The following is a 13,304-nucleotide window of genomic DNA, read 5'->3' as shown; positions in this document are numbered from 1 at the left end:
AAGCAATAATAGATTCAAGCATAAAATTGTATGAATATTGAATAAACTAAAGACAAACAGTTTATGTTCAGATCTCACAATCCATTAAACAACTCAAGTTTCAACCAATCTTCAACTAGATTAAAAGGTTTCAGCTACTCATGGCTGAACCAAAACCAAAAAAAATAAAAAGAAAAGAGGAAAGAAAGATGGACCGAAGATGGAGAGAATGGAAGACTTCTTTGCGCCGAACCTTGAAGAAATTGGGGAGTTGTGTCCTTTTTTGGCCGGCCACTTAAGGGGCCCTTATATAGGAATTTAGGTGCTTGCCCTAGGTCTTCAAGTTGCTGTCCACGTGAATCTTGAGTGGCTGCCCATGCACATGTGTCTCCATGCCACCTATGCACATGTGAAGAGTGAGGCGTGTGGCTTGGTCCTTTTTTGCAAAGTGTGGGGCTGCCCTTCTCTTACTTGCTGCCCAAGTGTCTCTTGGCTGCCCATATGCTTTCAAAAGGCTGCCCAAGAATTAAGTTGCTGCCCTTCACACATTCCTTGCCGCCCATGCACAAATAAGGAAGTGGAGCCTCTCTTTGCAATTTGAATTTTGAATGTGCAAAGCATGAGGTGGCAAGCATGTGATCTTTGGATTTAGCTTCCTTAATAAGCTGGATTTTTAAATTCAAAATTTGAATGTGAATCTTGGAGATTTGAATTTCAAAATACTTATTTGGCTCTTCATTTATGGTAACTTGAGATTTGGCTTCTTGAATAAGGAAAAGGTTTCTTGAATGTTTGAAATTTGAATTTCAAATTGCTTTGGCTGAATGTACTTTCCTTATTTGCCATTTTCCTTATTGAGCTTCACTTGATTGCAACTTGGCAGGCTTGCTCTCCTTTAGTCCAATTAAGGCAGTTTTGAGGGTATTTTCTCCAAAATGTCTTTTTACACCATTTTCTGAAAAATAATATCAAAAGCACTAAATTAGGCAGAAAATATGTAAATTAACATTAATAATATCATGATAAAATGGGCTAAATTATGCTCTATCATTAAGCATAGATTAACTAGGGAACGTCCTCTAATTAATCACTAATCAACAAGTTGCCAAGGAATGTCCTTGGGCCTTTGGCATCTAACAACTGTCAATTGCATTAAGAAATAGAGAGACCTAATTCTAGCTACCCATACGTGTAGTGATATTGCTAGATAATGCAATTTTCTTAGTTTTTACACCAAGAGTTACTTGTGTTTGAATAATCCAAGCAATTACGGACTTAAAACTATCCAAACTAACAGATTATTACTTTGCAATCAAGAATCAATGGGCCCTATTGATCTAAACAACAAAGCAACAATGGAATTAAGCATGAAATTGCATAAATATTGATAAACAAAAGATAAACAATATATGTTCAGATCTCCCAATCCATAAAACAACTAAAGTTTCACCTAATCTTCAACCAGAAAAAAAGGTTTCAGCCACTCATGGCTGAAACAAAACACAAAAATAAAAGAAAGAGAAGAGGAAGAGGAATTGGAACCGGCGGCTTGGAGAGGTGTGCGGCTTGCAATCCGAAGTTGTGGAGAATGGACGTGCGGCTTGCTTGTGATGCTTTTATAGTTGAAAGTATTGCCCTAGATTTCCTTGAGATGGCTTTTGAACTTTGAATTTTGAATGTCCTCTTTTGAATTTTGAATTCTTGGGAGGCAAGTGCATCTTCTTGAGATTTGGCTTCCTAAATAAGCTGAATTGAGTGCTGAGGTGTCTTCACATTTTTAATATGGGAAAGACTTCTTGAAGATTTGAAATTTGAATTTCAAATTACTCTGCTGACTGTACTTTCCTTATTTATCTTCACTTCAGCTGCAACTTGGCATGGGCAGACAATACTTGTTCTCCTTTATCCTCTTTTAGGCAGTTTTAAGAGCATTTTCACCAAATTAGCTCTTTACACTGTTTTCTGCAAAATAAGATCAAAACCACAGAATTAGGCAGATAATATGTAAGTTAACATTAATAACAGCGTGATAAATGGGTCTAAATTTGGTCTGATCAAATACCCCCACACCTAGCCCTTTGCTTGTCCTCAAGCAAATAAACTTAGTCAAACAAGCTCTCTTTGCTACTTGATTCTTTATTTCCACTTAAGCTCTTACTCTAAACCCCTACTTTGAAGTATTGCAGTGAAGAGTGTATGCACCAAGGTTACTCTCCTTCTTTCCTTGTCTCCCTTTACCTACCATGGCTAGTATTTGTTTTCCTCATTAGAGAGATTATACATGCACATATTCTTGTTCAGTTAAGACTTTTTCTAGCTCTCGGAGTGATTTGCCTATACTTGAAGCACTTTATTCAGCTTTTTGCACTTTATTCTTGCTTGAAAAAATCACTAACCTTTTGATGTAAAGGTACATATTTGTGATACCCACCCTCAGTTACTCAGTTGGTCACCTGTCCAAGTGGCTACTAGCTCTGTTCATAGTCTTTTGACCATTGGAACAGTTTTTAATTTGTGCTTTTGAAGTCTTTGCCATTGCTGAATTTCTTTTTCTCAATAAATTGGGCAAATCAACACCAATTGCTAAAATAAGCCATATTTCATTATTCACACATCTTTATTATTCTCTCTAATGAGTAATGTCATATGTTTTTCACCATAGCAAGCTCAAAGATTCAATTCAAAAAGAAATTCTCAAAAATGAATACAACTCACTGCAATTGATTCAACTTAGGTTTAAAGAGTCATCACATCAATGGGGTCATGGAAAGAAAGCTCATTCAACATAGCCTATGTGTTTGAGTAAAGCATACCAAAACACAAAAAAGAAAAAATTGTGGCTACATGTGTGTGCATTAAAGGCCAAAATAACAAAAATGAAAAAAAATTCGCCTAATGTATGTTAACTAAAAATTAAAGCTAAAATGGACTTAAAATTTAACATTCAGAGATATGCACCCCCACACCTAATTCATGCATTGTCCTCAATTTATTGGAAATATTAAAGTTCAAAGGAAACTGAGTACTCCCCTGGTGTGGTTTGGGTGGTGCGATCCACTAAGCAAGCTGAGAGATGAACAGATGTTCGTTTGGAAAGTCTTCCTTGATTGGATATGGTGCGGAACTAGTGGGAAGTCAGCTTAGGTGATCAGCCACTAGATTCTCCTTTCCTTTCTTGTCTCGTATCTCCAGATTGAACTCTTGTAATAGCAGAATCCACCGAATGAGTCTCAGTTTTGCCTCTTTTTTCTTGATCAAGTATCACAAGGCTGCATGGTCTGAGTAAATTATGACTTTAGTTCCCAGGAGGTATGGTATGAATTTCTCTAAAGCAAATACAATAGCCAAGAGCTCCTTTTCTATTGTTGAATAGTTGCTTTGGGCAGCGTCTAATGTGCGAGATGCATAGTGAATCACGTGAGGTGAGTTCCCTACACGTTGTCCCAAGACTGCCCCCACAACGTAGTTGCTTGCATCGCACATGATTTCAAAGGGCAAGTTCCAATCAGGTGCTTGAATGATAGGGGCAGTCACAAGTAATTCCTTGATCAAATCAAATGCTGTCTTGCAACCTGCATCAAAATCAAATGTTATATCTTGCTGGAGCAATCTGCATAATGGCTGTGTGATTTTGGAGAAATCTTCTGTAGAATCTTGCATGGCCAAGGAAGGAGCGGATCTCTCTAACGTTTGTGGGATAAAGCAGGTTTTTTATGGTATCCACCTTGGCTCTTTCCACTTCAATTCCTTTGGCTGAAACAACATGGCCTAAGATCAAACCTTGGTTAACCATGAAATGGCATTTCTCATAGTTAAGTACAAGATTTGATTCAAGGCATCTTTGTAGGATCTTTTCCAAATTGGCAAGGCATTCTTCGAAGGAGTTACCGTACACTGTGAAGTCATCCATGAAGACTTCAATGATTTTCTCCACATAGTCTGAAAATATGCTCATCATACAACGTTGGAAAGTGGCAGGAGCATTGCATAGTCCAAATGGCATTCTTGTAAATGCAAAGGTACCAAAAGGACAAGTGAAGGTGGTCTTCTCTTGGTCTTCTAGAGCCACTGGAATTTGATAAAATCCTGAAAAACCATCTAGACAACAATAGTGGGACTTATCGATAAGCCTTTCTAGCATTTGATCAATGAAAGGTAGGGGGAAGTGATCTTTCCTTGTTGTTGCATTTAGCTTCCTATAGTCCATGCATACTCTCTACCCATTCTGAACTCTAGTTGGAACAAGTTCTCTTTCAGTGTTTGGTACAATGGTGATCCCAGTTTTCTTTGGGACTACATGCACAGGACTTACCCATTTGCTTTCAGAGATAGGATAGATGATTCTTCCGTCCAGAAGCTTGACTATTCCTGCGTCCAGAAGCTTGACTATCTCCTTTTTCACTACTTCCATCATAGGAGGATTCAGTCTTCTTTGAGCATCTCGAACAGGCTTGCATTCCTCCTCCATGTGTATTCTATGCATACATGTGGTGGGGGAGATGCCTTTTATGTCATCTATGGTCCATCGTATGGCTCCCTTGTGTTTCTTCAATACTTTAAGGAGACTTTCTTCTTCATGTTGGCTTAATTGATTTACCACTATCACTAGAAGTGTCTTTTCAGCTCCCAAGTACATGTATTTCAAGTAGCCTGGAAGAGGCTTCAGATCTAGTTCTGAAATTTTCTGACCTGTAATCGGCTGTTTGGGCGAACAGGTGTCTGTCTGTGTTGGGTTTCTGGATGAACTGGATTCCGCTTGCTCATCATGTTTGGGCGATCTGACCTGCGATCTGAGTTGAAGAGGTGTGGTCGGCCCATGGTCCATCTGCTGTTGGTCGCAGTTCACCTGCTGAATGCAGCAGACTGTTGCTTTCAGCTTTGGCTCTTTTTGGCTAGCTTCCCTGCAAAATTCATTGTTTAGCACATCATCTTGATTCATATAAAAAACTTCTTGGCCCAAACAATCAATGATATCTAAACCATAAACAGGGGACATGTCATGGGGATATTTCATGGCAGCATAAACATTAAATTTTATTACTTCCTCTACAAATTCCATGGTCAATGTGCTATCATGCACATCTATCTTAGTTCTGGCTATGCTCAAGAAAGGTCGTCCAAGTAGGAAGTTTGAAGTGGTGTTGCTATTGTCTTCCTTCATATCAATCACATAAAAATCTGCTGAAAAGACAAGTTGATCTACTTGCACTAGAACATCTTCTAGAACTCCTTTTGGATATACTACAGATCTGTCAGCCAATTGAATGACCACTCTAGTGTCTTTTAGTGCACCTGCATTCAAAGAATTATAAATAGAAAGAGGCATAACATTAATTGATGCACCTAAGTCACACATGGCCTTTTTGATGCCCACATTGCCAATTTTGCAAGAGACAGCAAACATCCCTTTATCTTTACACTTGGCTGGGAGTTCTCTTTTTATGACAGCTGTCACAACTTCTCCCACACTTACCTTTTCTTTCTCAACAAGCTTTCTTCTGTTAGTGCACAGTTCTTTCAAGAATTTTGCATACCTGGGAATTTGTTTCACGGCATCTAGCAAGGGTATGTTGATCTCCACTTTCCTGAAGGTTTCAATGATCTCTTTTTCTTCTTTTTCTTTTTGTGATTTTCAAACCTTTTTGGAAAGGGAGGTGGAATCTTGAAACTTACTTGCTGATTTGTATTCTGCTGGTGTACTGGTGCTGTTTGGCCAGTCTGTTTGGACAAGCAGTTTTCTGGCTTTTTTCTTCAGCAGCTTGTCTTTGCACTTGTGAACTTTCATCATCAGCCTTGACATCTTGAAGCTCTTTCCCACTTCTTAACATGATAGCACTTACATTTTGCCTGGGATTAGCTTCGGTTTGAGAAGGTAACTTACCTTGGGATTCAATCTTGCTCACTGAGGTGGCTATTTGACCCATCTTCTATTGGAGGCTTTGCACAGAATTTGCCAATGTCTTCATCATCTCCTCAAGGTGCATATTGGAGCTTGGAGGTGTTGGATTTCTTTGATAGTTCTGGTAGTTGTTAGCCCTAGCATAGCTGAAGTTCGAATGGTCCCTCCAACCTGGATTGTAGGTGTTAGAGTAGGGATCATGTCTGGGCTGGCTATTGAATCCTCCAATTGCATTTACTTGCTGGTCATCCTCTTGAAGTGTAGGACATTGATCAGTTGGGTGTCCTACATGTGCACATATCCCACATGGTCTAATTTGCTGAAATTTTTTAGCTTGTTGAGCTTGACCTATGACAAGACTTTTCACAGCAGAGGTTAGTTCAGAAATTTGAGAAGTGAGAACAGATGTACTTACCTCATTGACTCCTCTTTGCAGTTGCTTTTCATCTCCATATTGTCTAGATGCTGCTGCAAGTGTTGAAATCAATTCTCTGATTGCTTGAGGTGTTCTATCATCAATTGAACCTCCACATGCCACATCAATGAATTTCCTTTCGAATGGTAGCAAACCTCCATAGAAGAATTCTATGAGTGATTTATCTAAAATGTCATATTGAGGACAGCTTGTGCACAATCTCTTAAATCTTTCCCAATAATCATACAAATCCTCAGTTTCTTTTTGCTTAATGCCACTAATCTCTCTCCTTATGCCTATGGCTTTAGAAGTTGGAAAATATTTATTCAGAAAAGCTCTAACCATACCATCCCAAGAAGTGATTGATCCAGGTGGCAAGTAAAACAACCAATCTTTGGCATAATCATCAAGTGAGAATGGGAATGCTCTCAGTTTAACATGCTCTTCAGTTATGCCTTGCGGCCTCATGGATGAACATACAATGTGAAATTCTTTCAAGTGCTTATGTGGATTTTCATTCTCTAGACCTCTAAATTTAGGTAGTAGATGTATCAAACCTATTTTGAGCTTAAAAGGGACTATCAGAGGCGGATAGGTGATGCAGAGAGGTGCTTGATCGCCTATAGAGGTTGCCAACTCTCTCAGTGTTCTTTCTCTTAGCATTGGTGCCCTCATTGCTGGATTTTCTGGTATTAATTCATCATGGACAGTAGGTTTAGCATGGGCCGCAGGTTGTACATTATTTTCAGCCATCTCTGCGGCTGTTTGGTGAAGTTCAGAAGGTTCTAAATTAGTTCCTGCAATTACTGGCTCTTCTGTGGCAGATTCGGTGGTGGCTTGCTCCCAAAGTCGGTTTGCTTGCTTCCTGACAGAACGATTGTCGAAACCGGTAAAAAATAATCAATTCAGCTACCAACAATATTAATACGGTAGATAGTGGTGAAAGGATCGAATCCACAGGGAATTGATACTTACCTATTTTCCTTATCAAGACCAAGAAAACAAACTAAAATAAAGTAAAAGTAAAGTGCAAGAAAAGTAAAAAGGGGGGTTTTGAGATTGATTGAATTAAACTACTAATGAAAGTAATAAAAATAAAGCGAATAATAAAATAAAGAGAAAACAATGAGAAGAAAAGCTCTAGTTGAAGAATCAGATTCACTTTAGTTGATGGGATTGATCATTGACACTTATGTTCTTTTGCTTGTTCAATAAATTGGTCTTGGTGATTGAAGACGCTTCTCACCACCATACTTCTCCTTTATCATAAACCAATTAGGGAATGTCCTCTAATTAATTACTAATTAACAAGTTACAAGGAACATCTTGACCCTTTGGCTACAAACAATTGTCAATCACATTAAGAGATAGAGAAAACCAATTCTAGTTACCCACAAGCATGGTGACAACACTAGATCATGCAATTTCCTTGGTTTTTACACCAAGTGTTCTTATGTTTGAACAATCTAAGCAATTACGGACTTAAAATTATCCAAACTAACAATATATTATCTTGCAATCAAGAATCAATGTAGATCTAAATAACAAAGCAATAATATCTTGAAGCATAAAATTACATGAATATTGAATAACAAAAGATTAACAATGTAGTCCAAGTCTCTCAATCCATAAAAACAACTAAAGATTCACTTGTTATTCAACTAGAATAAAAGGTTTCAGCCTCTCATGGCTGAAACAAAACAAAAAATAAAAGAAAAGAAGAAGAAAAGAAGTAAGAGAAGGTGTGGCCGAAGCCTAGAAGAAGGGGGAGAGAAAGCCAAACTGTGGCAGCCACTTTATATATTATTTGGTTATAGTGGTCAAACACGCAAATCTCACCAATTCTTCCTTATGATTAAATTAATCCGCTTCGTGCTTAAATTAATTTCTAGTTAACTAACAACCTCAACACACATGTAGATTTAATTAGTCAATTACATTAAGAGAGCAGAAGCCAAACTTGATCAATAAAAACACGCGAATTATTTAAATCAAATCTACTAATTTCTTAATATAAATGAATATGCTAATTGCTACTTGTTATTAACTCAATTAAACAATTACGGATTTAATTGGATTAATTAGCAATATTTTATCTTTCCAAGAGATTCAATGGACCCCTTGAATTCTCAAGAAAACAACAATAGAGGTGGTGTTCCTCGACTTCAAAAATTAACAGAAAATAGAAATAAGATTAAAAGAATTGAAGCACATAACCTCACAACCTGAATAAAATCTCAATTTAAATTAACCTTTAACTGAAAATAATTATTTAGTCTCTAAGGGGCATAATAAAATTACAAAAGCTAAATATAAGAAGAAGAAAAAGAAAAGAAGAAGATGGAGAAGAAGAGAGGTGGGCGGCGGCACCAAGAGAGGAGGAGGGAAAAAGGGAAAAATATGTGATGCCTAAGTTTAATTCTAGGAGCTTTTATATAGGCAAAAAAAAGATAAAATTTAATAATTTAAAATAAATTCTACTACTCCTATCTTATCCCTATCCTAATCTGATTGTGTTTAATCTAACTTGAATATGATTTTATCCTTGCTTAGGTGGCAAAATCGGGTTGAGGTGGCAGTTTTTGAAATCTAGAGCTGTCCATCGCCTTGGGCTACAGGCTTGCCCAAGGCTGTAACCTCTCAGTCCGAAAATCTTCCAATTCAACCTCTTTTTATTATTTTTTTTAACTTTCGCTCAAAAACCTGTCCAAAATCAAATTTCAAGTAAAATTTAATTATTTATATTAAAATCATAGCAAAATCATGGAATTTTAATAAGGAAAAAGTGGTGAGTTTTACAACTCATCAGAGGACACTGCTAAGCTGGGTAGGAGGTGAGCTGACCGTAGGGTGGACAACCGCAGGCCGCGAGGTGAGGCGCTACCGAGCAGGGTTGGAGCCGGGTAGGCACATGCGCCAGTAAGGTTCATCCATGCTGAGCCGAGAAGGCTGAGGGGTGGACGACTGCAGGCCTACGGGGTGCTTGGCAAGGTCGAGCATGCACAGGTGGACGCTGGCAGGCCACAGCGTGCAAACGAGGTTAATCCGGGTTGGAGCCTAACAGAGCATATTTTAGGCCATATTATCATGATCTTAATGATGTTTATTTGCACCTTTTTTGCCTAATTTTGTGGTTTTGTTCATGTTTTGCAGAAACTATGTAATACCCGGCTCGAGTCCGGCCTCAGAATTCCTGTCGTCTGGTGGAATCTCGGGTGTCGGAACCCTCGAGAAGGGTAAGACATATGTTTTCAGGTGTGTTTTACAGAGGTTTTGAATGTTTTTACGTGTGAAAGGAAATGAGTTTTGAAAGAAAAGCAATAAGGGAAAATGCAAAGGTTCGGCCGCCGAAGGTCACTTTCGGCCGCCGAACATTGCATGGTTTCGGATTCACGTTCGGCTGCCGAAGGTGGTCTGGCCAGCCACCTATTTAAGGGCCAAAGGTCGGTGGAAGGAGGATATTTCTCCTCCACTTGCAGCCAGAGGTGAGTTCCAGCCTCTCCCAAGTTGACTTTCATGTTTTCCATGTTTTTCACCAAATCTTTCAAGGGTTTTAAGAGTTGTGGTGTGTTTTGAAGGTTTTGAGCAAAAATAGCAAGTTTGGAAGTTTGGAATTTTGGAAGAGGTTTTCTTCATATCTCCACGATAGGATCACTCATCCTCAAGTTCTTAAGGAGGTAAGGGTGGATCCTGAACTTCTTTGGTGATTTTTCAAGGTTTTATGAAAGGGTGAGGGGTAGTATGCATGATTAGGTTTAGGTGAGGTTTTTTTGGTGGTCTTTGATGTTCAAGCATGTTTAAGTGTTATGTGCTATGTTTGTTTGGGGTTTTAGGATAGTTTGAGACCCCTTTGTGCATATATATGTGTATGTGCTAGTTGGGAGTAGTTTATATTCATGTTGTAGGTTTTTGGGCAAAGTTTGCATGAAACAGAGCAGGGTTCTGCCCATCGGGCAAAACCAGGTTCGGCCGCCGAACCCCTTGTGGAGGCAGTTTCGGCTGCCAAAGCTTGCCCCCGAAGCTTGGGACTTTCGTCTCTGGAGGCAAGGTTCGGCCGCCGAAAGTGCCGCCGAAGGTTGAGTTTCTTCTCTGGACGAGACTTTCGGCTGCCGAAGATGCTGCCGAACATGCATGAGTTTCGTCTCTGGAGAGGGGTTTCGGCCGCCGAACCTGCCGCCGAAAGTGCCCTGTCCAGCTTTCTTTTGCATGTTTTATGTGATTGTTTGGGGATCATTTAGAGGGTTTTTGGGGAGTTTCTTAGAGATGGTCTTGAGTTAGTTTGGTCCCTCATTTGTGTAGGAACGGACCAGAGGAATCAGGGAAGTCAGCAGTGAGCACGGTTTCAGAACCTGCAGAGTTAGTACAGAGTCAGCCAGAGGTGAGTGGAACTTCTCTTTTCAGACTTAAACTGCTTTGAGCATATATCATGCATCATAATGAGTCTAGTAGGATGATTGCATTAGTTTCACGAATATGATGCATTGCATAATACGATGCGTATGAGGCTGTGGATAGACCAAGGCAACTCCAATAGCCCAAACTCTGTTATAAGACCTGGCTGGGCCGGGCAGCCATCTGTAGGTAAGACCTAATTAGATCAGGCAGCAGAGATAGTAAGACCTGGCTGGGCCAGGCAGGCAGAGTGTAAGACCTGGCCGGGCCAGGCAGACGGAGGTTGTAAGACCTGGCTAGGTCAGGCATCCTTGAGTGGGATTCTTGGTGGTCATGTCTGATCCCTGAGATGATGTGATGTAGTGCATTCCATGAGATCATGTTTTCAACTCATGTTTTATAGTTCTGCTCATTGGGCTTGTATAGCTCATTCCTCTCCCCTATCCCCTAGATTTGCAAGTTCAGAGTCCAGAGGGAGTCCAGCAGGGTTTGGAAGAAGAAAAGTGATGTAATAGCTAGTATGGACATGAAATTGTATAAAGAGATAGTGTACAGTGTATAGACTTGTGCTTGACTTAGAGAGTTGTAATCCCTTGTTGTATATACATGGTCAGTTTCTGTACGTATGTTTCCTTTATTGATGATGTCTATGAGAAAACCAGGCTTAACACTATGAGTTGATAGACCAGATATAGTGCATGCATAGGTTAAGCCCTGGAGGAAAGACAAGTTTTACTAGTTTAACAGAAAATGTATGCTCATGTATGGGATTTCACAAGTACACAGACAGTATAGCAGGCTTACTACGAGTCCCGGCGACCTTAAGTCGATCTGGATCCTAGTGCCGGTAGCAGTTCGGTTTTCGGGCTGTTACAGATTGGTATCAGAGCCCTAGGTTCACATTGTCGGACCTATCGAGCTAGAGTTGGGCTCATAGAGGTTTAGTGGGTCAAGCACAATAGGAAAACATGTCCACTAGGATAGGATGTTAGTCCTATCTATCTGATGATGTGCAATGTCATGCTGTATGTGTTGTTTCCAGAGAGAGGTAAGATGCGAGGAACTCATCGATCCGCGAGATTGACTGGAGTCCCTCCTGAGAGTGAGGGTACAGCTGCTTGTCCTCCTGCATTGCCAAGGGTAAGGACTCATAGGTCAAGCAGGGAGGGAACGTCAAGAGACCCTCGAAGGTCTTCTGACGAAAGCAGAAGAGGAATAGGCAGAGGGGGAAGATCAGAAGAAGAGAGAGTTGCTGTGGAGGAAGCTCAGAGTAGAGATGTAAGTATGGGTATAGGAAGGTCAGAAGAAGGTATGGGGGAGTCCCAGGGAGGCGCACAGGCCTCGGGGTTTGGCTATCCACCTTTTCCACAGGGCCCAGGGTATCCGATGGGAGGCATGTAACGACCCCAAAATGGACCGTCACCGGCGCTAGGATTCAGGTCGGCTTAAGGCCGCCAGAACCCGTAGCAAGCCTGCTATACTCTCTGTGTACCTGTAAACCTCACACATGATCATACATTTTCTGTGAAAATAAAACTCTTTTCTGAACCAAGGCTTAACCTGTGCATGCACTATCTCTGTACTCTGTACTCATGTACTCTGTACTCTGTATCCCTGACTAGAGCGTGCTCTAGATGGGTAACTCATACCTGTTAAGCCTGGTTTTCACATACAGGAAAACATATATACATATACAGATAATGTACAACACATACATCACTAGGTCAAGCAACAACTATTACATCTCGTTAATATTACATGTCCACTCTAAGCTATTATAGATCTCTTTACTTTTCCTGTACTCTGCTGGACTGTCCCTGTACACTGTACACTGAACCTGCAAAACTGGGGTTAAGGGAGTGGGATGAGCTCTATAGCCCAGTGAGTAGAACAGTAAAACATCTCAGTAAAATATGATCTCATGGAATGCACCATATTACAGACAAGCCACATCAAGAGTAAACCTGTCACCACATAGTCCCAGTAACTCTGTGCCAGGGCGTAGAATCGAGCACCTGGTCTTCCTGTCATATATGTATATGTGTATATAACACCTCTGTACTTACCATTGCCAGGGCGTAGTCAAAGGCTCCTGGACTTTGCTCTACCTGCCAGGGCATAGTCAAAGGCTCCTGGACTTCGCTATACCTGCCAGGGCGTAGTCAAAGGCTCCTGGACTTCCTGTCTGAGACTATTGGATCATTCAGCATTCACTCACATCACCAAATAACGATGCAATGCAACATAATCGTGAATACTAATGCAATCAACCTATGGCATAAACATGATGCATGAGATATGCTAAAAGCAGTTTGTGGTTCAATTAAAAGTCATAAGTTTAGTTCCACTCACCTCTGGCTATCTGGACTGACTGACTCTGCAGGCTCTGAACCTCTGGAGCAGTACTCACTGCTGCTCTCTCTGGTTCCTCTGGTCTGTACCTATACAGATGGACTCAAATGAGGGACCAAACAAGCATAAATAAACTCCCCAAGAATCCCCCTAAACTCACTCAACTATCCATGCAAAGCATGCAAAAGAAAGCTGGACAGGACACTTTCGGCGGCAGGTTCGGCGGCCGAATGTCCTCTCCAGAGACGAAACTCAAGCACCTTCGGC

This window comes from Manihot esculenta, chromosome 15 (assembly GCF_001659605.2).
Source record: "Manihot esculenta cultivar AM560-2 chromosome 15, M.esculenta_v8, whole genome shotgun sequence".
In the NCBI taxonomy this organism is placed as follows: Eukaryota; Viridiplantae; Streptophyta; class Magnoliopsida; order Malpighiales; family Euphorbiaceae; genus Manihot; species Manihot esculenta.
The sequence above is the reverse complement of the archived record's forward strand: the minus strand, read 5'-3'. Positions refer to the sequence as shown.